This window comes from Eptatretus burgeri, chromosome 4 (genome assembly GCF_056783735.1).
Source record: "Eptatretus burgeri isolate ZD-2024b chromosome 4, Ebu_testis_v1, whole genome shotgun sequence".
Taxonomy (NCBI): domain Eukaryota; kingdom Metazoa; phylum Chordata; class Myxini; order Myxiniformes; family Myxinidae; genus Eptatretus; species Eptatretus burgeri.
This window is the reverse complement of record NC_140964.1, coordinates 73,159,163-73,185,791: the sequence shown is the minus strand read 5'-3', so window position 1 is coordinate 73,185,791 and position 26,629 is coordinate 73,159,163. Positions and strand designations below refer to the sequence as shown.

Sequence of the window (26,629 nt, the reverse complement as noted above, 5' to 3'; positions counted from 1 at the left end):
TACCACAGATTTGACCAAAAATAGTCGGCACGTACCAGCGGTTAAAACGCTCGGCCGCCCGAATTAAAATCTAATTGAGACTAATCTAATCTAAAATCTAATCTAAAATCTAACATTGGTGCTTTGCCGAGGGCACACTCCCTGCTCAGGTAACCAAGTGACCTCTAGTTAAACGGCATAATTACACGGCGGACACTGGAACTCTTGGTTCACTGGATGCCGTTCGTGGTTCTAAAACAACCCACCGTACCATAATGTTAATTGTGAGCGGTGGCCTCAGGTCCGGCTCCACCGAGGACAACCGGGGATTAATCCCCCTGAGTGACAAGCTGGTGTCTTGATACCCGTAGCCGCAACAATATATGTATATACATACATATACATAATTGGTTAGATATTTATCGGTGTGCCATCCTGAGGAGGGCAAATAGGCCCGGAATGCAGATCGGTGGCTCCGTTTGATGTTTAACTGATGTTGACCATATAATCTTTGCCTGTTTGACAGAGTCATTGGGCTGAAGCCTCTGTGTTGGAGGTGACGCTTTTGTCGACGGAGATCAGCTGAGTGCTCTTCACAATCCACATGTTTCGATACATATATACTAGCAGGGGATACCCAGAGTGGAGAGGGGGATACCGGGCGAGCTCTTCTCGGCTGGGTGAATAATGTACAAACACTTGAATATAATATAATATATATATATATATATATATAAATATATATATATATATATATGTGTGTGTGTGTGTGTGGTCATGTGTCCTTCAGACACATTGAAGACTGTGAACACTATTTGGAGAGATTCTGAGATTGAAGGGTAAAAACCTCGATGATGGATGGCTCCCGGCTGATGATCTGGATCGCCTTTGAATCAAATGGTATTGTAAGCCAAAAGATTGCTTCAAATCTCTGTTCTATCATGATGTGGCAACACCAACCGAGTGGTTCCATGCCGATTACAACTGCTGGGTCACGTATCTTGACAATGACTGATTGATGCTTCAGACTGTGCTAAAAGCTTGGTCGGAAAATATCAGTTGCATTTGGAATTTACTTTCTCAAATGTATGTTGTCAGATCAACACTCGTACATTACAATTTTTGATTTGCATCAACTACTTTTATATTCCCTTCTTGTTCACCTTCAAAGTGTAGTGCAGTTGTCTCACGATTATTAAAGCGCTCTCTTTCCACTATATCACATCATTTACACCCTCCGACTCTTATTTTTTTTCCATCAGGCAATTCAACCTCTGCATCCCTCCGTCCAACAAGAAATTCACACATTAGAGACAAAGGCTGCATTCATGACAGCCAAACAGGACAGTGACATCACACACTGAGTGAGTTTTCCTTCCTAGCAATTCCCTATTTGCTGGACTTTGCACCTTTTCCTGTTATCCTGGTTATGGTTGCGTGAAGATGAGAGTAAATGTGATGGGGATATTTTCAGGGTGACATTTGCTTTGTTTTCAACATGTCTCGAATGACTGTTTCCTCACATTTCACTGGAGCACTTCTTTTGGAGCATTGAGATGAATTGACCGAAAGAGGCGACGATTAAGCTGAATTGTTACAATGTCGATGAAAAAGCCACAATTAAACACGATTGAACCAGATTTAAATGAATGTTGATTTGTTGGAGTATATATCCCAGTGTTAGACAAGCTACCTTCCCAGTAGCTGCCAATATACCGTGGGAGAGACTTCCTGGATGAAAAAGGGAGAGCTTGTGTTCTTTTGCCTGCACGCACGGAATCACAGGCCAAGAGCCTCCATGATCGGACACTGGCCAGAAGTATAAAACATTAAATAATTGCCTTCAGCTTCTTAGAGACTGCTTGGAAAACCTGTGCAAAGTAAATGTCATGCTATGGTCAGGAAACTGGCAAAGAGGTGAACGAATCCTTAGAAATCACAGACTATAAAGAGTGTGTCCTCTGTACTGATCTCTTACAATGAGTTGGAGAGGGGGTGAGAAGGGGTGAGAGAGAGAGGGGGAGGGAGAGAAGGAAGGGAGAATATGGGGCATTCAGGGCCATATTTGTTTGTTTGAAAGCAAAGAAAAATCGAGCAGGCCTCCTTCTGTTTATTACTTACGCAGGGTTTGGATGCTGAAGGGTATGTATTGGGCTCACATGTTTTTGCAATATAGTGCCTAAAGAAAGTCTACACCCCCTTTCAAAAGTTTCACCTTTTGTTGCCTTATAACCTGGAATTAAATTGCATTAAATCAGACTTTTTTCACACATCGTAACCCACAACTTCCAAGAGAAAAACAAATTCAACAAATTTCATAAAATTAAAATATAAATAAAAAACAAGAATATATTAGCTCAAGTGTAACCAATCACGTTCAAAATCACACAGCAAGTTCATTGGCCTCCACCTGTGTTAAATTGTAGTGATTCTGATTATTACAGAATAAAATCAACTGTTCTTGTGGGTTTCCACTGCTGGGTAGTGTATTTCACAGTGAAGACTCAACCATGAGCACCAAGGAGCTTTCAAAAGATATCTGGGAAAAAGTTGTGAAAAGGCACAGATCAGGGGATGGGCATAAGAATATTTCAAAGGCCTTGAATATCCCTTGGAGCCCAGTCAAGGCAATTACTAAGAAGTGGAAGGCATATGGTACCACCAAGACCCTGCCTAGATCAGGCCATCCCTTCAAACTCGATGACCAAGCAAGGAGGCAACAGATCAGAAAGGCACCAAGCGGCCAATGGAAACTTTGAAAGAGCTCCATGCCTTTACGGCAAAGACTGGCTACTGTGTGCATGTGACAACAATATCCCAAGCACTCCACAAGTCTGGCCTGTGTGGTAGGGTGGCAAGAAGGAAGCCATTACTCAAAAAAGCCCACCTTGAGTCCTGTTTGAGGTATGCAAAAAAACCACTCCAGAGATTCTGAAGCCATGTGGAAAAAAGTTTTGTGGTCTGATGAACCAAGATGGAACTTTTTGGCCTTAATGCAAAACGTTACATTTGGTGCAAACCCAATACAGCACATCACCCAACGAACACCATCCCAACTGTGAAGCTTGGTGGTGGCAGCATCATGTTATGGGGATTTTTCTCATCAGCCAGAACTGGGCACTTGTCAGGATAGAAGGAAAATGGATGGAGCAAAATACAGAAAAATTCTAGAGAAAACCTGCTGCCCTCTGCAAGAAAGCTGAAATTGGGCCAGAAGTTCACCTTTCAGCATGACAACAACCCGAAGCACACAGCCAAAGCTACACTGGAGTGGTTAAGGAACAAAGAGATAAATGTCCTTGAGTGGCCCAGTCAGAGCCCTGACCTAAATCCAATCGAAAATCTGTGGCATGACTCGAAGATTGCTGTCCATCAACGCTCCCCACGCAATTTGACTGAACTTGAACAATTTTGTCCAAAAAAATGGGCAAATATTGCCCAATCAAGGTGTGAAAAGTTGGTAGAGACGCATCCCAAAACAGCTGTAGTTGCTGTCTAAGGTGCTTCCACCAAGTATTAACTCAGGGGTGGACACTTATCCACACATGATATCCTAGTTTTGTATTTTTAATTAATTTTCTGAAATTTGTAGAATTTGTTTTTCTCTTGGAAGTTGTGGGTTACAATGTATAAATAAAGGTGAAAAAAGTCTGATTTAATGCAATTTAATTCCAGGTTATAAGGCAACAAAAGGTGAAAATGTTGAAAGGGGGTGTAGACTTTCTATAGGCACTGTATGTTACAAGGGTTGGGAGGGTGTGGGAGTACGTACCACACATATGAATATTTTTTCGTTTATAATCTTCTTTGAATCCGCAGTTTGTTTTTAAACTGTTTATTTTTTTAACAGGGCTAGGTGTTAAGTCTCCTGTACAGGGAGGTAATCACGTAATGGGTTTGTTTAACAGATGAGGGGGGTCGTGAGCTTGTTGAGCTAGGGGTTGGTTTTTAGATCCTCATGGAGGATCTCTAAGTCTCACTCATGTTGTTGTTCTTCATCTTCTTCTTGTGGACTTTTTTGTTTTATAGCCTACAGTTTTCATCGAAACTTCCTGAAACTTGGCATATATATGTAGAAATACCCTGTACAGACAGTTACCATCTCAGATTTTGAAAATTCCTCCTAGAAAAAAAAGTTAAGACGTCAAAATATCTCCGCTAATGGAAATCACCGAAAACATTATCTCCGAAACTAGGCAAGCTTTTTAAATTCTGTTTGGGGGAATCGAACAGGGCATTAGCAGAGATGAATTACCGTACATATGATACATCACTATGACGTCATATCAATTTTTATGTCGTCATTCCTATTTTTTGTTTCACAACCCAGAGTTTTCATCGGATCTTCGTGAAACTTGCCATGTATATGCAGAAAGCCCATGCGCAGGCAGTAACCATCTCCCATTTTGGAAATTCTTCCTAGAAAAAAAGTTGACGTCACAATATCGCCGCTAATGGAAATCGCCTATACCATTATCTCCGAAACTAGGCAAGCTGTTTGAATTTTGTTTGCGGGAATCAAGCCGGGCATTAGCACAGATAATTTATCGCAAACCTGATACATCACAATGACGTCATATTCATTTTTATGACGTCATCATTAAGAGGACGAGGATCTTAGCTCATTTGAGCTTGTTTGTGTACAAAGTCAAGGCTTGTGGAAGAGAAAGAACACAGAACGGATCAGGACACAACAGAAAAAAAGGACCAGTGGAGAGAAGGGGTGTCCAGCAGCATGGCCAAGGGACTAAAGCATGAGTCACATTTGCTCTACGGCTAGGATACGGCAGCTGTACACCCCCCCACCTGAATTGACATAAACATGCGGTGGCCACAGAGTTTCTGAGGTGGCCTCAGGGTGGCCCTACGCCATATGGCTATCGTTTACAGGCCGTAGGGGTCTCCGTGGAATTAAAGCGCTGAGTTATAACTGTTTTCATTTCTATGTTGGCTGTAGCAATTCGACAAGCCGTAGCCATGATGTAGATGTGTTCCACGTCGACCGTAAGTAGGGCGTACGGTGGGCTTGTGTTATTCGTGTGTTTTCCGTAGGCGCTTATCAATGAAAAATGAATTTTGCCAACCCCCAAAAAATTACGGCGGCCGCACTATTTCCACGTTCGCCTTAGGGCCCCCCTGCGGTCGCCTTGCGGGCACCTTGAGGCTACCTTGCGTCTGCCTTGAAAATTCTATGGCCGCCGCAGGGACGCCCCAAGGTCACCGTGCGACATCAAATCAAAGACCGTACGGCACCCCCACGTTTTCGGTCTCCACAATTTCTAAATACCCCGTGTGGCTACCCAAAAAATAAAAACATATGTGACTGCTACATTGTGTGACCGTGGAAATACTGCGGCCGCCCTATAATTGCTAGTGGCCGTAGATTTTTTAGACCCTACGGCCACCGTGGCAAATGTGACTGAAGCATTAATACACACTGAGACAGCCAATCTGTCTGAGCAAACTGCCAGACTCACCGGCGCTGACGTGGCTCCCTGAGAACGGAAAAAAAAAAGAATCCTCTAAAGTATATCGGGCTTTGTTTCTACACATTTAATATTTTGTGTTGAAAAATAGGGGAGATACTTTTAATACAGTGTTAGGGGGTGGGGGTTATGCCTCAATAACTGGGGGTGGAGGAGGGGGGGGGACTTACAGATGAATGTAATGTAAGATTCACTTACAGATAAATCAAGTCAATCATAAAGTCTGCCTTGCACCTCTCTGCCTTACCTTCGTCTCTCTGTTTTGAAAAAAAATAAGCATTCTAACTCTAACAATACTACAAACCAATCAAAGCACAGGATAACTTAAGTAAACTAAGTTTGATTCATCAGAGAGATAATAATCCTATCATGACTCAGGCTCTGACACATCATGGTGTACCTGCAAATCTTCTCATCTACTTTCTTAACAATGCTTTTGAAGGGGTACTATTCACCTCCACTCTTTTGTTCCTCTTTTTTCCCACCTGTTGAATCAACTTCCACATTCTCTTCAATCCCATTCTTCCCTCCAGGCCTTCAAAACAGCCGTTCACCACCTCCTCTTATCTCCCCCCATCCAAAACCTCGATCTTTTCTACCCCTGTTAATCCACCCCAAACCCACTTCCTTCAAATTCCCTGCTTTCCTTCCTGAAAGTCCCTGCCATGTCCATCTTGTACACCCTGTGTTCCCCAACCCAACCTTCTCCCTTCCACAGATCTCCAAATGTCCCTGTTCCCCACTGTTTTGTCCTTCCCTCTCCCGCCCCTCTTGTCTTATGCCCCCCCCCCTTGCTGTGTGTTGTGTGTTCGCTCTCATACGAGCGTTGACAATGCAGACAAAAAAAAACAAAAAAAACTGAGATTATCCTCAGAGCTCACTCCTCTCCCTGGACATCTTACATCTTTGCACTCTCCAGCACACACACACCTCATTGTCTCACCCTGGTTTTGCAGAGTGTCAACCAAGTCCACAACAGTTCTTACATGCAACCATACACACCACATGTCCCACCTGCACTTCTCACTCACCCGCACCACACACCTTGTGCGTTCCCACTTGAGCTGTTCAGCTCATATACGGGTGAGGCCGGGCCGGGGTCGACACCATACCCCTCCTACTTCGCTTCGCTGTCTATTAACGTTTCTTCTCTCCTTCTCCCAGAATGCTTGAGTCACCTTTATGTGTAGAAAGTTGTGCTAAGATGACCGAGTAAGAGGGCTTTTGTGCTTCAGAATAAGACATTTCCTCTGTGATACTGTTTTCCCTTATATATGCATGCCTTTGCCAATTCCTGGATAAATTGCTTTCCAAACTGCCCAATCATCCCTTTCCATTGGTTAGACAATAGTGTGTGATAGTGACAGGGAGTTCTGCCCTGCCGTTTCCTTCTGGTCAGAGATTAGTCAACGTCCCACTTGTGGTATCGCTCGGCTGTTCTTGATTGATAGCAGTAGGGCGGTGGGAAGCACATTCCTTATCTGGGGTGATTCATTTGCCAGGAAGGTAAAGTGGGATTTGGACACTGGACCCACCTAAATTAAGTGTTTCAGACGGTGGCTGTGGTTGCTTAGCAATTTGTCTTGCCAGGAAGTTATCTGCAGCTCGTTGGCTTAAGGGTCACTTTTTTGGAAGTGGGTCCGAGAAACTCCCCTCGAGATCCCCGAACCCATAACAATATTAACGTGTAGGTATGTTTTTACTTTTTTTCACATTCTGCAGTTATTTTCTCAGCTATAAGAGTACAGTCGTGCCAATGCACATATTTATGGAAAATAATGTCTCAATTTGGTACAGAATGGACAAACACATATGCTTACATATATTCATATAATTAATTTAAGGCTATTCTGAGAGAGGAAACTATTTCAGACCCCCACCCCTCCTCCCCACTGACACATTTTGAATCGGGTTTGAAGAAAAACTTACCATTTTATGTAAAGCATTGTTTTCATCATAAAGGTTCGTGACTGTTACATTCAGCCTGGTATTGGCTTAACGGTTAACGTTGCTGACGTAATATCTTAGGGTCTTGAGTTTGAGCCCCTTTCTAGCATTGAAATAACACCAGGTGGGTTGACTCAGCCTGTCATACTTCCAAGGTCGAAAAAATGAGTACCAGCTTACTGTTAACAGAGGCTCTGCATCAGCGGTACAGCCATGCCCCCAGAAATTGATGCAGCCAAGCAGCCACAGGCTGCATATGAAACAACAACCGTTATATTATACAATATGCATTGTACAACTTCCATATTTCATGGAAAACCACAAATTCAAATACCAGTCATTGTCACGTACATTATACAGTAAAAAAATATCATACTGTGTGCATAATTCACGCGTCGCCACATGCTTCCTTACAGCTACATAGCTTGGTGCACTGCGAACTTAATGACCGATATATAAATTGACGTGTACACTCCTTGCAGCCGCAGTACACCAGATTATAGCATGACATTGATGCTTATAGTAGTTCAGTCCAGAACGGTGGTTTCCATCCTGAACCAGTTGCACTCCAAGCCCCAGAGTCCAGGACTTGGCAGATAAGGAGCTGGCACAAGAGCTTATGACTACACATATGACTGGCTTTGTATACAGCCCTTTTTACATTTTGGAGAGAAGCAGCTTTTGTTCGTGGGATATTCTTCATTAATGCTTTCGCTTTCACATCTAGCTTGTTGGCAATGGCATGGATTGGAATATAGCGAATGTGAGTACCAACGCCAAAGCTAACAGACAGCTCATCATTTTCAAGAGCTTGTAAATGCCCTACAGCTAAGATAACCACATCTGTATCCACTGTCTGGATCGCCACTTTGTGAAGTCCTTGTTTTGCACAATATGTTACATGAAGTAACATGCACATCTCCACCTCCTTGTGTGTGCATGGCTGTAGGTACACCAGGTCATTCTGCTCTGTGTTCACAACAACCTCATCTTGTGTGGTGCTGATAAGTACTTTTCCACCGGCATCATATGACGTTACACAGTCTGGAAAATGATGAACCAGCTCGTTCTTCTTCTTTTCAATCCTCGGGAAAGTCTCCCAATTTGGTGGGATAGGAGTGCCCGGAAGAACTATTTGCCTTTGCGTGGTTCCAATATGCATTCTCCATTCTCTTGTTGATTGCTTGAGGTTATCAGCAAAATACTTATTCCATACAATGTCTACTACATTGACAGTTCCAGCTTGGAGGTAATGTATGGAATAAATATTTGCTGAGCATAATCTTCAAATGTCCAACTGCCACCTGGCCTGAGCATATGTGTGATAGCAGCACCATTAAATACTTTTGCTTCGACATCTGGAGCATTCTGTGAAAGTGGTGAGCGGTTTGTGAGGCAATCCAGCAAATCAGATTTTGATCCTTGTCGGATTTGACCAATATCAGAAAGGGATGCAGGACATGCCCAATTCTCGAGTTCAAAGAAGTTGTCAAGGTTTCCTTGTCTGGCTTGGCATGCAATGTAGAGCCTTTCAAAAAGAGCACAACTTGTTCTCGATGATGCAAATTGCTGCTTACTTCTCGATGTTTCTATGTCTCATAAAAGCCATGTTATCAAGAAATGTATAGATTTTTTACATGTCGGCCATCTTCAATTCCAATATTGCTGTCATCTGAGGATATTGAATATGGCAGAAATTGATTCATTGTTGCTGAAAATGTTAAATAAAACACTAACATCATGTTTCTATGTTGACTCTAAGCTGAAATATGACAGACAACAGATTGAAATAGTGGCCATTTTGAGATTCAAGATGGCGGCCAGATGTCAACAGTGATGGTGACCTCACCTCGTATGAATCCCCATATCTTGAAGAACATGTGTGCAAATTTCCATGCTTTTGTCAAATTTTGCACAATCATATTCCTCAGCCACTGTCCGACAAGAAACAACACACCTTGTGATGTCTGAGCGACAGCGCACAACACTCCGACCTGCAAAACACCAGCCCAACAGTTTTTAATTGTGTCGGGAATCAAACTCAGAGTAGAACAGCCCAAAGGCAAGTGTACTGCCTCTGCACTATCCCAGCGAATGAAGTTTAAACTGAAGATATACATTTACAATTTGTTGTTCAGCTTCGACTAAATGTTTATAGGACATTTCAACGTTTTTCTCTTCCAAATACACTGTAAGAAGTTCAATGAATGTTTTATAAAACATTGGTTACCGTGGGGGGGGGGGGGGGAAACACATGCCAGACTTGTTTGTCCATTAACTGAATCCCACTTTGTCGACCCACCATATCGCTGCAGACATGCAACGTCAGGTGGAATGTGTCTAAAAACTGTGCCTTAGGCTCGACCAGCCTGGACTCGGCCCTACTCATCAAAGCTGTGTCTGTGTCTTTGTCTGTGCGTCTTCCACAATCTAGATCGTTTGTCACAGAGTTAAATGCCATAACATTAACCTTTGCCTTACCATAAGTATTGTTTGTTATAAATAATAGTCTGTCAGGGAAGGAATTTGGAATTTATCTGAAGGGGTCACTGGCACACAGCGCCCTAATATTTGTGGGAAAGCACAATGGAATTCAGCAGATGGGACAGATGGCAATTGGAAACCCTCCAAATGACCTCGTAGCTTGTGATGCAATTCCTTGCCTGCGAATCACCCAGACAGAAAATTGTAGGTTAGACCATGAGCATTTAATGTGGGCAAAGCAATTCAATGCAAGTCAACGACTTCTGAGTTGAGCATGGAATCTGCTCCAATAAATATCAATTGTGTGGTTGGTCAGAATGTTTACTAATTTGGGGTTGAAAGTGAATTTTCATCAAACAATAGCATGGGTTAAGCAATAAGTCCCAAAGATTCCAATACACGGTGCTCCAATTGGGGTGAAGGCCGACATTACTTGTGAGCTGTGCAGAATGACGTGGTCATCAACATCATGTTGTATGCAACCTGTGGCTGCGATAGTTACATCATTGCTGGAAGTGCAGCGCTGTGCTGGTTATGCAGTGCTCCCTGGTTCCAGTAACCTGGTACTAATTTTGCCGACCTCGGAAGGCTAACAGGCTGAGTCAACGCACCTGGTGTTATTTAACAGCATGACAGGGGCTCAAACTTTAGATCTTAAGCCAGCCAGCCACCTTAACCATTAAGCAAACACCAGGCTTAATGACGTGTTGTGGACCTTTCACAAACCATATGAGGTGACTATGTGAGAGAGTGCTATATGGTCCTGTTCGGCCATCACTGATCAGGTGTTAATTTCATTAATTTTCATTACATACTCTGAACTCTCTCCTGACTGACTGACACTCTCTCTCTCTCTCTCTTTCTCTCTTTATCTCTTTCTCTCTCTCTTTCTCTCTTTATCTCTTTCTCTCTTGCACTCTCCCCCCCCTCTTATATTTTCCTGTCTCTGTCTGTATATCAATCACCCACAGGTCACAATTTTATACCGATCTTCACGGTCAATTCAATCACCAATTATTTTGGAGGTCAACACCGGTCAAATTTCTAAAATCAATTTCCATCTGATCGACTTCAAATTTGAAGAGAATTTGCATATCATTTTAGTGCTCCTGCCTCTCACCTTTCTCAGCTTCACGCTGTGGTAACAAAGGCATTTCGGATCATTGACATTTCCCACGATGAGGCTGAGTCTTTGGGCCTCTCACCACAGGCAGGTCGGTGGTCTTTCTGTCTTCTACCATCTCCTCTCTGGTCTTGCCCCCCCCCCTGCACTCTCTGCGATTTGTCCCCACCATATTTCGGCAGGGCGCTCAAGGTCCACCAACAACCCCCTTCTGGCATAACTACCAAAATCACGAATCACTGCTCACCTTCACTCTTTCATTTCTCTTTTTTCCCGCCTTTGGAATAAACTCCCTCACTCTGTTCAATCCCATCCTTCCCTCCAGGCCTTCAAAACAGTTGTTCACCACCACCTCTTATCATCCCCCATCCAAATCCTCAATCTTTTCTACCCCCGATAATCCACCCCAGCCCACTTCCTTCAAATTCCCTGCTTCCCTTCCTGAAAGTCCCTGTAATGTCCATCTTCTATTCTCCATGTTCCCCGTCCCATCCCTCTCCCTTCCACAGATCTCCTCGTGTCTCTGTTCCCGACTGTTTTGTCCTTCCCACTCCCACCCCATTTGTCTCATGCCCCCCTTGTTGTGCGTTATGTGTTAGCTCTCATACAAGCCTCGACAAGGTATAAAAAAGAAAAAACTGAATTCAATCACCAATTATTTTTAAGGTCAACATTGGCCAAAAGGTCAATATAGGCCAAAGGTCAGCGACTTTGGTGGAATTTCTAAAATCTTCAAGTTTCATCTGATTGACTTGGAATTTGAAGAGGGTTTGCATATCAGGTCACTCAGTTCAACCACCAATTATTATTTTAATGGTCAAATATGTTTTCGGGATTTCTCAAGTATCAAGCTCTGCACGTCATCTTTCGTGTTTGTGTTACACATTACAAACGGAGATCTTGTATTTAAGGCAATCTGTCCGTCTGTTTGTTTGTGAACGGGATATCTCAAAACGTTGTGGATGGATTTTGGCGAAATGTTGTGGACAGGTTGAGTGTGCGACAAGGAAGAATTGATTCAGTTTTGGTAAAGATCAGAATCCGGATCCGGATCTGAGAATTTTTAAAGCGATTATTCACGATTGAGTGATTGGGCGAAAAACCATACATAGATAATTTTTCAAAAAATTGTGGACGACTTATGACAAAATTTGGTGGATGAGTTGGTTTGGTGACGAGAACAAACCGATTAGATTTTGGTTCAGGTCCAGATCCAGTGGGATATAAAACGTAAACTGTTCAGCCTGGTGGAGGTATGTGCTCTACTGAGTGCCATTCTAGTTTTCTCTCTTTCTCCCTTTGTTTTTTGTAATCTGATAAAATCAGCAACAGAAATAAAAACTAAACAGATCCCTTTTTGTCATCTCTGCAGTACATTTGGATATCATTCGATCCGGAACGAAATTCAGGACATTAGCATGCTGCGGCCTGTGAGGGTCACACATTGAAACATTCAACAAAAGATTACAACATCCTGAAACCGTAATCGTAAACAGCTTAGTATGAATATACAGTATAACGGTTGATAGAATACCCGAGAGGTATGCATACTACCTTCTTAGATGTCTCGCCTGGGTTTGAATCGCAACACTGCCACATATTATCTTTCACAACGAGTAGGGGAACTATCACCTGAACAAATGAGATGGTATTCATTGACTACATACCCCAGGCAGTCTTGAGAAGGACTTGGTGTGAGCCCATTCTTTAGTTGTTTTTTTTAGGTTTTTTTTCTTTTCTTTGATCCACTATGGCTGCCAGACCATGTGACCGATGATGTCATCTTTATAAAACCATATTTCCCATGGGTAGCTGATCAATAAGTAAAGTTAAATTTTGCATTGATCGGTAAAGTGGTTTCTCCTTCGAGGATTTTCAACGATTTTCCCCTCGATCCAATATGGCTGCCAGACCACGTGACACATTATGGTCATTTTTATGAAAATCCTGTTCAAATTTCAAGTTAATCAGATGAAAATTGAGGATTTCAAAAATTTGGACTATGCTGTACTTTTTTTGGGCTGATGTTGATCTTAAAAATAATCGGTGGTTAAATTCAATGATTAAATGTGCAACTACTCTTCAAATTTCTAATCAATCAGATGAAAATTGAGGATTTTAGAAAATTAGTCGATGTTGACCTTTGGCATATGTTGACCTCAAGAGTGGTCACTATATCACATGGTCATGTAACATGTGGCAAAGTTTCAATTTCCTCCGCTGAACGGTTTTCGATGTACGCGCTTAACAAAATACAGACACGTACATATGTCCACGACCGTACATATGTCCACGACCGATCGCTTAACCCTGCTGTTCGTTTCGCGTGCACAGGATAATTGCAAATTATTTGTAGCTTAAGTCAAACACCATGCCTGGCCAGACAAGCATTGTTTTCAGGTTGTCCGTCCGTACTTTTGTATGCATGTATGTACGTACTTATGTGTGTCCGTCCATGTTAAATTTCATTATCACGATATTTGACGAACCGTGTAGCAGAGTTTGTTCAATCTTGGTATGAATATGCATTATGTTTTAATGATGAACTAATTGGATTTTGGAGTCAATAGGTCGAAAGTCAAAGGTCAGAGGTCATTTTAGGTGAAAATTATGTAACCGTTGTAACTTGTGAAACAGTGATGAGATTTTGACCAAATTTGGTGTAAGTATATAGTATGATGCAAAGATGAACTGATTAGATGGCTGTGTCAAATGTCAAATGTCAAAGGTCAGAGTCCTTGATAGGTTTTCTTTATCAGGATAACTTGAGAATGGCTGAAGGGCTCCTCCGAGTCAAACTTGGTACAAGTATGTATCATGACACATATATGAATTGATTAGATTGTGGGGGTAGGCCTGATGTTGACTTAATGGTTAGAGTGGTGGGCTTGGGAGCCGAGGGTCCTGATTTCAAATTCCACTCAGATGTTGAATTAATACTGTTGTGGGGCTGGGTCTCAGTGGCGAGCATGACCGCGAGGGGGAGCAGTAGAGTCGGCTCCACCGGAATTTAGGTCGTGACCCTCGGAAAAGTCCGAAAGGCACGGCCCCTTACAGGACCATGAATTGCCAATAATTTGACTGCGTGGGGTAGGGTTAATTGCCAAACTTCAATATACCTAATTACCCATGCGGCAAAGCTACCGGGGAATTCACACCCTCAACAGGCCTCGAGTGGGACGAGCCATTACCGTGCCCGAACCGTGTGTAACCCGAGCAGATGGTCACCGAGGCCTGTCGGTCCAAATGAACAATTGACTGCCTCGCTATTTCTCAACACACACCGTACTAAGCAAATGAAAGAAATGACAGGGAACGAGCTGGGACATTCAACAATAGGGAATTTATTTACAATAATCGGGGGATGAGGGAGCACTTAAGGGCAGAGTTATCCGAATAAAGAAGGGAATCAAATGTACAAGCAATTCCTTAAACATTTCTACTTAGAGACAGGGCCCACGGACACACACACGCACACACAAATACCCTAGAAAGAGATGGACCTCGAGGTCTTTATTGCCCCTTCAGCTCGGGAGGGAAGACAAGCTGAGGGAAGAGAACGTGGCCGGCTGCCTGGCCGCGTTTGCGCGGCTGGACGACTGCACCTTCCCGGAGCACCAGGCGCCAAATAACGGACCAGAGCAGCCGAACCCAGAGGAGGCGAGATGAGGTGATCTCCCATGATGAGATGGTCGACCGCTTGCTGTAACGCACCAGACGAGACGCCTCGGATGCAGTCAGCCGCAGACCCAGACAGAAGAGCGCTCGAGCAGACGGGACGCAATCATCAATCCTTTTTCTGTCGTTTTTGGGGCGGGTCCGCTCCCCCGTCGCCTGCTCCCATTGGATTTTTGGGGTGTCGTGGCTCCGCCTTCTTGAGAAGGACCACCCCGGCTTTGGTCCACGCGTCGCCCATTGGGCGGAAAATGATGCATACCCTTCTTTGGCGCGAAGCCAGAACAAAGCGCTCCATGCCAATATTTAGGCCAAGCCAGAGCGAAACGCTTCGTGACCATATTTGGTGTGAAATCCACACCACCTGGGGCATGGAATTCCGCCCACATGCCGGTGAGGGCGCGAAGAGCGCGGACAATGCCACGAGCAGAGGGTTGTTGTTGGGGTAAAAATCCTATCTATAAAATAACTTCGTAGCACACGTACACTTAATTCCCATTAGACATAGGGGAAAGGGAGCTATCTATTCACATTTACTTAACGAAATAACTGAGCTACGGGAACCTGAATGTTGAGTGCTCATGGCTGCCAGATTTGTAACAATACCAGGGTGGGGTTCACTACCTGTCATCCTTCTGAGGTCGGCAAAATGAGTGCCAGCTTGCTGGTATCCTGTGTCGGAGTGGCAACCTTTCCAGGATTGTGAAAAAATAGCCAAGGAGACTGCTTAGGCAGCACCAACACTCTGCACAGAGTATGGTCCCAATGGATGGATACTACTAGTAGTAGTGCTTTTGTTAGAATTTCCACAATTCTATTTAATGTCGCTCACTTTCCTCATCTCTGCAAATCCATGTTCAAGGCTGCAGTGGGCAAGGTGGAGCATTTTAAGAGAGAAAGCACTTCCAAGACAGAAGGAGAGGTAAAAGATCACCAAAAAACCAAAATAACACATTTATACAAATAAGAGCAAAGTACCTGGTGGAGAAATACTACACAGTGCAACATTTATGGTCCAGGTTTGCTTAAACGTTTGAACAGTGTTACAATATTCTGTTGCCTTATACTCTGCCACAATGCGTGAACATATTAAGGCCTTCAGGCCTACAGAACTGTTGTTGTTGTCATAGTAGTACTAGTTGTAGTTGTAGTTGTAGTAGTATTAGTAGTAATAATAATAATAATGACTGGACTCCGGTGGCATAATGGTTGGAGTGTCCATCCTGAGTCTGGGTTCAAACCCCATGCGAGTCATACCAAATTAAAATGGTACATGCTGCTTCTTCACTTGATGCTCAGCATTTAAGAGGACAGAGCACAGACAAGCAAAGCTGGGAAGACAATGGTAAACCACCCATTATAAACTGCTTTGGAAGCACCAAGGCTCTGTAAAGAGTATGTTACATCAAAATCAAAAGTAGTAGTAGTAGTATGAGCTAGTGCAAAAATAACCATGAGTTGATCATACAACACCCCATTGACATCAATCTACACCATTAAATCTGCACCTTTCAATGTTTGAACAACCACTGGAAGACCACGACACCCTAATCTTGTGATTCATAAAATCTCGAATCAAGAATTGTGAAATTTACGTCAACATGAGAGACCCTTTATGTGTGATATCAGTGTGTCTTTCAAAACACCTTAATCTCAACCCATAACCCTCAACACTACCTGGTGCTTGCAACAGAAAACTAGTCTTTCACAAGTACTGGAGTCGCTTTGCTTTGAAGAAGGGCCCGAAACGTGCTTCACTCCTTTCTCACGATGGTGAGCACACCTCTGCCAACATTTCCTTGCAAAAACTTGTCCTTTTGGTGCTCCATCTTGCATGTGTTTCACCAAAAGGTCTCGGCAAAGGCTTTGGCCACAAATCAAAAGGGTTGACAGGTATGCCAGATGGAGCAAGAACAGCCGTGGCTGCATCAATCTTGATTTTATGTAGACCAGTGCTTCTCAAGGTGGGGCGCATGCTCCACCGGTGGGGCATGGCAATATTTTGGTGGGGCATGAGGATTCAGAATTAATGAATTAATATATGATCGCTTTCGAGAGAAAGAGAGAGAGAGAAAGCGAAGAGAAATCAACTGGAAATCACGAAACGCGGTGATTTAAGGCTGAAACTGACAAAATTGGTTCCTCAAATCAAACAAATCTGCAGCCAGCGTCAAGGGCAGGGCTCCCATTGAAGTGAGTAGCAATTGAATAAAATTTGCAATAAAGTTTTAATAAAGCCCTTTGAATACATATGTAGTATATACTGTAGTGTCTCCAATCATGTTGGGGCGTACGATTTTTTTGAAAATCAAAGTGGGGCGTGGGACAAAATAGGTTGAGAAACACTGATGTAGACCCTTAAACCAATGAGAGCGGCTCTCAGTGGAGAGCATACCTGAACAGCTTAAGTTTTGTATCCCACTGACAGACTGGAACTGGATCCGGACCTGAACCAAAATCAAATCTGCTTGTTCTTGTCACCGAACCAACTCATCAACTAAGTTTTGTCATAATTCATCACGAAACATTTGAAATATCATGCGATATATTGTTTTGGCTCCATCTTTCAATAGTGAAGAATCACTTTAAAAAAAAATTTAATTCTCGTATCCAGATCCAGATCTTCACCAAAATCTAATCGATTCCGCCTAGTGTGCACTTGGAAGAGCGCATACCTCTGCCAGGCTGAACAGTTTATCTTTTGTATCCAAATGATAGGCTGGATCTGAACCAAAATCGAATCGGCTTGTTACTGTCACCAAATAAACTCATCTACCTAGTGTTGGCATAACTCGTCCACAACTTTTTGAGATATCATGATGTACTGTATATATAGTTTTTGGACCTACAGTATCTCTTAATTTTAGAAATTAGGCCGATGTTGATCTTTTGACCTCAAAAGTAATTGGTGGTTGAACTCGGTGACCTGATATGTAAATCCTGTTCAAATTTCAAGTCATCAGATGAAAATTGAGAATTTTAGAAATTCCACCCAAATTATTGACCTTTAGCCTATGTTGACCTTTTGGCCTATGGTGACCTCAAAAATTATTGGTGGTTGAATTCAGTAAGCTCTAAAAAAAATCCTGTTCAAATTTCAAGTCGATCAGATGAATTGACAATTTTAGAAATTTGGCCAATGTTGACCTATTGGCCTATGTTGACCTCACATCGATTGACCGTCACAGGGACAGTACCTACAATCTCAGAAAGTTTCAGAACAATTGGCTGAGCGTTTTGGGCTATCGGCAAGCGGACAGCCAAACAAACAAACAAGAAAGATGCCATGTATGGCACGATACTTGCGAAATCCATAAAACAAATATGACCTTAAAAAAAACATACTTGGTGGTTGAATTTCATAACAAAAAACACAAATCCTCTTCAAATTTCAAGTCAAATGGATGAAAATTAACAATTTTTGAAATGGCTGTCGACCTTTAGGCATATGTTGACCTATTGGCCTATGTTTACATCAAATACTCGTTCGTTGAATGAATTCAGTGACCTGAATTGCAAATTCTTTTCAAATTTCAAGACATTAGGATGAAAAATGAGGATTTTAGAAATCCCACCAAAGTCGTTGACCTTTGGCCTATTTTGACCTTTTGGTCTATGTTGACCTCAAAAAGACTTGTTCGTTGAATTCAGTCACCTGATGCGTAAAATCCTCTTCAAATTTCAAGTCAATCGGTTGCAGATTGATAATTTTAGAAATACAGCCCGCATGTTGACCTCAAAAATAATTGGTGGTTGAATTCAGTGACCTGATATACAAACCCTCTTCAAACTTCAAGGCAATGGGATGAAAATTGAGGATTTTAGAAATACCACCTTAGTTGTTAACCTTTGGCAGATGTTGATCTTTTTGACCTCAAAAACAATAGGCTTCTTGCTTGTGACAAACTCTACCACGTGGTGGTTTTGTGAAGATCGGTTTAACATTGTGACCTGGAGGTAATTAAACATACCTACAAACAAACGGACAAATACAGAATAACGCACAAAACCAAACAAAATACTTGAAAAAATCTTCGATTTTCGCAAAAGTAATAAACAAACTGAATAGATCAACATACTTGGCAAAACAATTATTTTTCCAAGTAACAAACAGACAAACAGGTGTGAAACTTCCGCCCACCTTCAATGGCAGAGGTATTTATTAGGTCTACCTGTTTCAATCCCTTGTTGTTGGATGTTCAAATTATGTACAATTTATTGCTATGGAGTTATATACGTGGTCTCAAGTGACCATATTGTTGTGGTACTGATTGGTCCGATTGTATTGTGCAAACTGGGTGTTTTTTGCTTGTGTCGTACAGTTATAAATCGTATCCTTCTTTGCAGGTATGTCAGGTTGTGACAATCCATTGTAGCCTTCTTCACTATTAATATCCACATTGTGTCTCGTTTTTGACCAGAAAACATTCTCTTCTTTCTTTTTGATGTTCGGAAATCTCCAGGTAATCATTTTGTTTAGGTTTCGTTAGGTTTTGTGGGTTGGTGAGGGGAGATTTTGTTAGGTGATATGAGATGGTTTGGAGGTGTGAGTTGGTTAGATCGTGTGTGTTGTTGAGGTGCTGTGGGTTTGTAAGGTTTTGCAGGTTGGTTCAGTACAGTGAGTTGGTTTGATGCTGTGGATAGGTTAGGGAGTGTGAGTTGATTAGGTTTTGCTGGTTGGTTATGGGAGTGTGTGAGGGTTTGGTGATGTGAGGTGTTTCGGTGGTGTGAGTTAGTTGGGTTTTGCGGGTTGGTTATATGGGAGTGTGGGATGGTTATGTGGTGTGAGTTGGTTGGGTTTTGTGGGTTGGTTATATGGGAGTGTGGGAGGGTTATGCGGTGCGCGTTGGTTAGGTGGTGTGAGTTGGTTGGGTTTTGCGGGTTGGTTATATGGGAGTGTGGGATGGTTATGTGGTGTGAGTTGGTTGGATTTTGCTGGTTGGTTATGGGAGTGTGTGAGGGTTTGGTGATGTGAGGTGCTTCGGTGGTGCGAGTTGGTTGGGTTTTGTGGGTTGGTTATATGGGAGTGTAGGATGGTTATGTGGTGTGAGTTGGTTGGGTTTTGCTGGTTGGTTATGGGAGTGTGTGAGGGTTTGGTGATGTGAGGTGCTTCGGTGGTGTGAGTTGGTTGGGTTTTGTGGGTTGGTTATATGGGAGTGTGGGATGGTTATGTGGTGTGAGTTGGTTGGGTTTATGGGAGTGTGGGATGGTTATGTGGTGTAAGTTGGTTGGGTTTTGTGGGTTGGTTATATGGGAGTGTGGGATGGTTATGTGGTGTAAGTTGGTTGGGTTTTTGCGGGTTGGTTATATGGGAGTGTGGGATGGTTATGTGATGCGAGTTGGTTATATGAGAATATGGGATGGTTATGTGATGAGAGTTGGTTTGGTTTTGCAGGTTGGTTATATGGGAGTGTGGGATGGTTACGTGATGCGAGTTGAGTTTTTTTTGTTGTATACCTTGTCGAGGCTTGTATGAGAGGGAACACAATGCACAGCAAGGGGGGCATGAATCAAGAGGGGCGGGAGTGTGAAGGACAAAACAGTGGGGAAAAGAGACATTAGGAGATCTGTGGAAGGGAGAGGGATGGGGGTGGGGAACATAGGGAATAGAAGATGGACATTACAGGGACTTTCAGGAAGGAAAGCAGGGAATTTGAAGGAGGTGGGTTTGGGGTGGATTAACGGGGGTAGAAAAGATCGAGGATTTGGATGGGGATGATAATAGGTGGTGGTGAACAGCTGGTTTGAAGGCCTGGAGGGAAGAATGGGATTGAATAGAGTGAGGAAGTTTATTCTAAAGGCGGGATAAAAGAGGAATGAAAGAGTGAAGGTGAACAGTGATTCGTGATTTTGGTAGTTTTACCAGAAGGGGGTTGTTGGCGGATGTTGAGCGCCCTGCGGAAATATGGTGGGGGCAAATCACAGACACAGCAGGAGGGGGCGAGATCCGAGAGGAGACGGTAGAAGACAGAAAGACCACCGACCAGCCTGCGGTGAGAGAGAGTGAGAGGCCCAAAGACTCAGCTTCATCGCAGGAGATGCCAATGATCCGAAATGCCCTGATTTCCACAGCGTGAAGCCAAATAATTGGGAGGAAGGAGCACCAGCCCAGAGGGGAGAGCAGTACTCCATCACGCTGTGGACGGAAGCTTTGTACGTGGTCAGGAGCTCAGGTGGGCCGAGGAAGGACTTTGCACAATGAAGGATTCCCAGTCAGCGACTGGCTTTGTAGGCGAGGTTTGAAATGTGGCTTTCCCAGGAAAGATTATGGCAGTTAGTGAGACACAGAAGCTTGAAAGAAAGGACTTCTTCCAGAGGATTGTTGAGAAAGTGGATGGGGGGCGTGGGGGGGGGGGTTCTAAACGGTCCTTTCAGAGAGACATAGTAAGAGTGTGAGATTTGTCCGGATTGAAAGACATGTTCCACGTGTTGGGCCAGTTTGTGATTTTACCCAGATCTGCAGTGAGCGAAGAAGCTACTGTTTGCCGGTCTGAGGGATGACCGATGGTACGGCAGAGGGTGGAGTCATCAACAAAGAGATAAAGAGGATTTTCCAGAGAGTCGGAGAGATCATTGATGAAAACCAGAACTAGAACAGGGCCCAGAGCACTACCTTGAGGAACTCCAGCCTTTACAAGAAGAGGAGATGAAAGAACTCCATTTAGGGCCACACACTGACTGCGACAGGAGAGGAAGTCTGCGAACCATGAGTGGAGATGGCCTTGGATACCATAGGAAGAGAGTTTGGTGAGCAGGGCAGGGTGCCAGACTGTGTCAAAAGCACGTGATATGTCCAGGGATACGGCTCGGATTTCCTTTCTGGCATTGAGGACCTCCAGCCATTGTTGGGAGAGTAGAAGCAGCATATCCAGGGTAGAGTGACCTGGTCTGAAACCAAATTGATGATCGGAAATCAAGCCATTGGAGAAGAGGAAGGATTTCATGTCTGAAGCGATGATGGATTCCATAACCTTGCTGATGATTGGGAGAAGGCTGATTGGTCTGTAGTTACAGGGATCTGTTTTTGCACCTTTTTTGTGCAGGGCAGTGATGTTAGCAGATTTCCAAGCAGATGGCAGATGACCTTGATCAAATGAGAGGGTGAATAGAACAGAGAGAGGGCGAGCAAGAGCAGAGGAGCAGGTTTGTAGGACACGTGAGCTGATGCCGTCTGGACCGGTTGCAAAATCTGAGTCGAGGTTTGACAGCAAGCTCTCCACCTTGTCAGGAGTAAAGGACATAGAGTCCAGGGACAGTTGGGTGCACCTGGGTAAGGTGGGTAGAGAAAGTGATGGGTTTAGGACACAAGATTTAGATGCAAACACCGAGTTTAGGCATTCAGCTTTTTCACGTGCGGTATCAGCAGTGCGGTCATTTGAGGTAAGGGAGGGGATGGAGGGGGAACATACACCAGAAACAGATTTGATTAGATGCTACCAGGATTTGGGGGAGGGAGAGAGGTTTGAGAGTTCAGACTTGAGATGAGAAAGATGTTGTTTTCTGGCTCTCCTGAGGGTAGATACACACTTGTTCCGAGCTTTATGGAAAGAACTGAGAGTTGTTTCAGGACAACTGCCTCGCATCAAGCTTCAGTGTACCATGGGCGGGAGGAAGGGTAGGACAACTGTTCACGAGAGGGGATAAATCTGTGCATGAGGGAGAGCAAGTTTATTTGAAATAATTCCCAGGATGAGTTGATGTTGGAGAAAGTAGCGATTGGAGACCAGTCTAGAAGTTTGATAGCTGCTTGGAGAGCCTGCCGGTCATCTTGAGTGAAATGCAAGACTTGACGGCGCTGAGGTGGTTATATGATAACAGCCAGAGAGATGTCCACTTTGACAAGGACGTGGTCAGAAGAACTGATTGGAGTGGAGGAAGAACAGCAGATATTGTCAAGGAAATTTGTCAAAATCAGATCCAGAAGAGATGGAGTACCATTGGTTGAGATCCAGGTTGGGAAGTTGACCGATTGAGTCAGTCCCAATGAGTCGCAGAAAGTTTTTGCTGAAGTGCCATGACAGGTGAGAGAGGTACCCACACCTCGCCAACTGGCATGATGACAATTGAAGTCGCCACATATGAGAAAGAGAGAGTTTGGATGAGAGGATAGAAGTTGGTTCATGTTTTTGGATAGTGAGGTGTAAATGGAGTCATCACTGTTAGGTGGACGGTACAGTACACATATAAACATGAGGTGGGAGTGGAGGGGAAGCCGAAGCCAGAGGTATTCCTGGGAGTGTGGGGGGAGTGAGGGCAGTGCATGGAGAGTGAGGAATAGAGTCTTTGATGAAGAGAGCAACTCCTCCACCAGGACGAGGCTCAGGTCTGTCATACCGGAGAAGGGAGAGATACTTGGGAGTCAGAGGTCCACACTGTTTATGAAGAGGGAAGGGAGGAGGATTTGGGTGCAGGGGATGTGAGGGGAGGGGGCTTGGACAAGGGACGAGGGGGGAGGTAAGGAGAGATGTCGAAAGAGTGTGGGGGCGGCAGAATAGCTCGGGGAGGGGGCTGGATGAGGAGATAAAAAGGCTCTGTGGTGCTGGGGGAGAGGGGGGAAAGAGAGGGGGGAGAAGGCAATTGAGGATTTGAGGAGGTGGAGTGATGAGATGGAGGTGAGAAGGCAGGAGAAGGAGGCAGCTTTGTGGATGAGAGGGGGGGATACTTTGTGAAGGGTGAGTGAGGGGGTGAATGGTGGGAGAAGAATGAGTGGGGAGAGTTGAGGGAGAAAGATGAGGGGGGAGTTTTTGAGACAGGTGAGAAGGAGGCTTGGAGGGAGAAATGTGTGATAATTGCTTTGAGAGGGAGGGGTGAGAGGGGTGAGTTAGCACTGAAGTTGGAAAAAAACAATGGTTTATGGAAAATGAACATTCATAGCATACTCGGGGTTTTAAATTTTTTAGGTCAGAGATGGGATTAAAGACATTTCTTGATGGATGCAATAAAGACGAATTCAGAGAATGGAGAGAAGAAACGCTGTACCAGTTGGATTTTTTTCGGCAAGGTATGAAGGAAAGGTCGGATTAAGAGCAGTCTGTTGAAATAGAAGAATAGTGAATTATGATACAGTAAAGAGAACCACACGTGTGAAAGAGGAAGATGAAGCATTTTGTGGATGGGTTTTGCGGGTTGATTATTTGGTAGTATGGGATGGTTATGTGGTGTGTGTTGGTCGAGTTTTGTGAGTGGTTATATGGGAATATAGGATGGTTACGTGGTGTGGGTTGATTAGGTGGTGTGAGTTGGTTAGGTTTTGCAGGATGGTTGTATGGGAATATGGGATGGTTACGTGGTGTGAGTTGGTTATATGGGAATAAAGGATGGTTACATGGTGTGGGTTGATTATATGGAAATATAGGATAGTTATGTGGTATGGGATGGTTATGTGGTGCGAGTTGGTTATGTGGGAATAAAGGATGGTTACATGGTGTGGGTTGATTCGGTGGTGTGAGTTGGTTCGGTTTTGTGGGTTAGTTCGGGGAGTGTGGGTTGGTTAGGTTTTGTGGGTTAGTTCGGGGAGTGTGGGTTGGTTAGGTTTTGTGGGTTAGTTCGGGGAGTGTGGGTTGGTTAGGTTTTGCAAGATGGTTGTATGGGAATATGGGATGGTTACGTGGTGTGAGTTGGTTGGGTTTTACGGTTGGTTATAAGGGAATATAGGATGGTTATGTGGTATTGTTGTGGTGCCAGGTTCGGTAGGGAGGACGAACGCCAGACGGAGCAGTAGGGTCGTCTCCACCGAACACCCGGAATTGCAAGGTCGTAACCCTTGGATATCTCCAAAAGGTCACGGGTCCCTTCGCAGACCGTGGTCACCAATATCTTGATGGCGTGGGGTAGGGTTAATTGCCTAATTTCAATACTCCTAAGTACCCACGCTGTCTAACTACCGGGGAAGCCACACCCTCGGCTGATTTGTCCGAACCGAGTCGCTGTTACCAACTCGGATCCGGCGTAACCGAGTGAGAGTTACCAAAGCCGCGCCGGTCCAATGACAACCTACGGCACCGACGGCCTTACTATTTCTCAAGCACGAACCATGCTCGGCCAATTGAAGAAAACACGGGCAACGAACTGGAACATTTAACAATTGGGGGTTTATTTATAATCGGCAATAATGGGGAAGGGAGACAGAGCAGAGTTACAACCGAATAAAAGCAATGCAAACAATGTACAATGAAAAACACTGAATCAATCCTACTTAAAGACGGGGCCCACACACACCACACACACACACACACACACACACACACACACACACACACACACACACACACACACACACACACACACACACACACACACACACACACACACAATGGACCCCGTCGGGTCTTTATTTTAGCCTTTCAGCTCGGAGGGAAGGCGAGCTGAGGGCGAGAGCCTACTCTTGCGCCTGTTCACCTCGTGCGGTCTGGTCGAGCTTGTCCGGTGGCAGGACTCGAACCCACCGCCACAACGCAGCACCAAGCACCAGGGACAGGGGAACGAGCGACGGACGCCAGCCAGCACAAAGGCGAGAGATCACGAGGCGACCGATGATAAAGCCCGAAAAAGCTTTCCCTGATTGGGCGACACCAGGCGAGGCAGAACCAGACCACCAGACAGAACACGCCGATCACTCTGCCTCTCTTGAGGTGGGAGGCATTTCTTTCCTCGACACTCGCCTCCTAATTGGACGGTTGCATTGCGCGATTCGCTGGCCCTCCCTCATTGGACAGGCCCACGGTAGGTGGGGCAACTCCCACCTTTCTGGGGCGGAGTCGGAGCTGAGGCGATTGTAGCTCCGCCTACTTCCTCACCGAAGGCCACGTGCGTAATGGCGACAATGGAGCGAGGCGACGGTCCACTGTTGTTGTTGCAGTTGATGTATAAATTCTAACTATAAAATAACTCGAAGTGCACACACAAAATTCCCATTAGACAGAAGGAGGGATTCTAACTATTAACACATACTAATCGAAATAACTAAGCTTAGGCCTAAGTCACATTTGGCTCGGCGGCCGTAGGGTCTACAAAATCTACGGCCACTAGCAATTATAGGGCGGCCGGAGTATTTCCACGGTCACACAATGTAGCAGTCACATATGCTTTTATTTTTCGGGGAGCCGCACGGCGTATTTATAAATTGTGGAGACCGAAATGTGGGGATTCCGTACGGTCTTTGATTTGATGTCGCACGGTGACCTTAGGGTGTTCCTTCGGCAGCCATTTAATTTTCAAGGCAGACGCAAGGTAGCCTCAAGGTGCCCGCAAGGCCACCGCAGGGGGGCCCTAAGGCGAACGTGCAGCCAGACGGACGGTAACGAGTGGGTATATATACCAGTTCTCTTTCATATGTATATCATATCTCATTTCTGTCATATAGATTGTGGCACCGTTAATTAAAAAATGAGATGCACGAACTTACAAACACACCAAAAACATGCGACCCGGAAACGTTAAAAATGTTAGCGGACAAAAAAATAACGGACATTATCGGACTAAAAAAAAAATCGAGTTATCGGAAGTTAACTGGTCCAATAACGATAAATGGAAGTTAACTTCCGATAAAAAGTAGACCGATAATTAACTGTTATCGGATTATTGCTTTTGTGCCCAACACTGGTGGCAAACACCGATACTCCGATCTCTAGCGGTAGCGCACGGTCGACGCAGACTGCCACGGAGGCCGTGCGTAGGACACACGGCGGGCGTAGGGGAACCGTGTGTTGTCCGCAGGTAGTCACACAGACCGCAAGGCCACCCTACGGCGACCGTGGAAATAGTGCGGCCGCCATAATTTTTTGGGGGTTGGCAAAAATCATTTTTCATTGATAAGTCTACGGCAGCCGCACGATTAACGCAAGCCCACCGTACGCCCTACGTACGGTCGACGTGGAACACATTTACGTCACGGCTACGGCTTGTCGAATTGCTACGGCCAACGTAGAAATGAAAA

At 44.4% G+C, this 26,629-nt stretch overlaps 2 long non-coding RNA genes across 2 annotated transcripts in view; one reads left to right on the top strand and one right to left on the bottom strand.

Moving 5' to 3' along the window:
• LOC147028340 (uncharacterized) overlaps positions 1-26,629 on the bottom strand; it is a 50,972-nt gene that overhangs the window by 12,280 nt on the left and 12,063 nt on the right. The window contains exon 2 of the long non-coding RNA XR_015057522.1: positions 9,262-9,406. This is a non-coding gene — a long non-coding RNA (uncharacterized LOC147028340). The remainder of the gene's footprint in view (positions 1-9,261; positions 9,407-26,629) is intronic.
• On the top strand, positions 523-1,610 carry LOC147028341 (uncharacterized). The gene is made up of 3 exons (XR_015056927.1): positions 523-659; positions 770-879; positions 1,242-1,610. It is a non-coding gene; the product is annotated as an uncharacterized LOC147028341 (long non-coding RNA).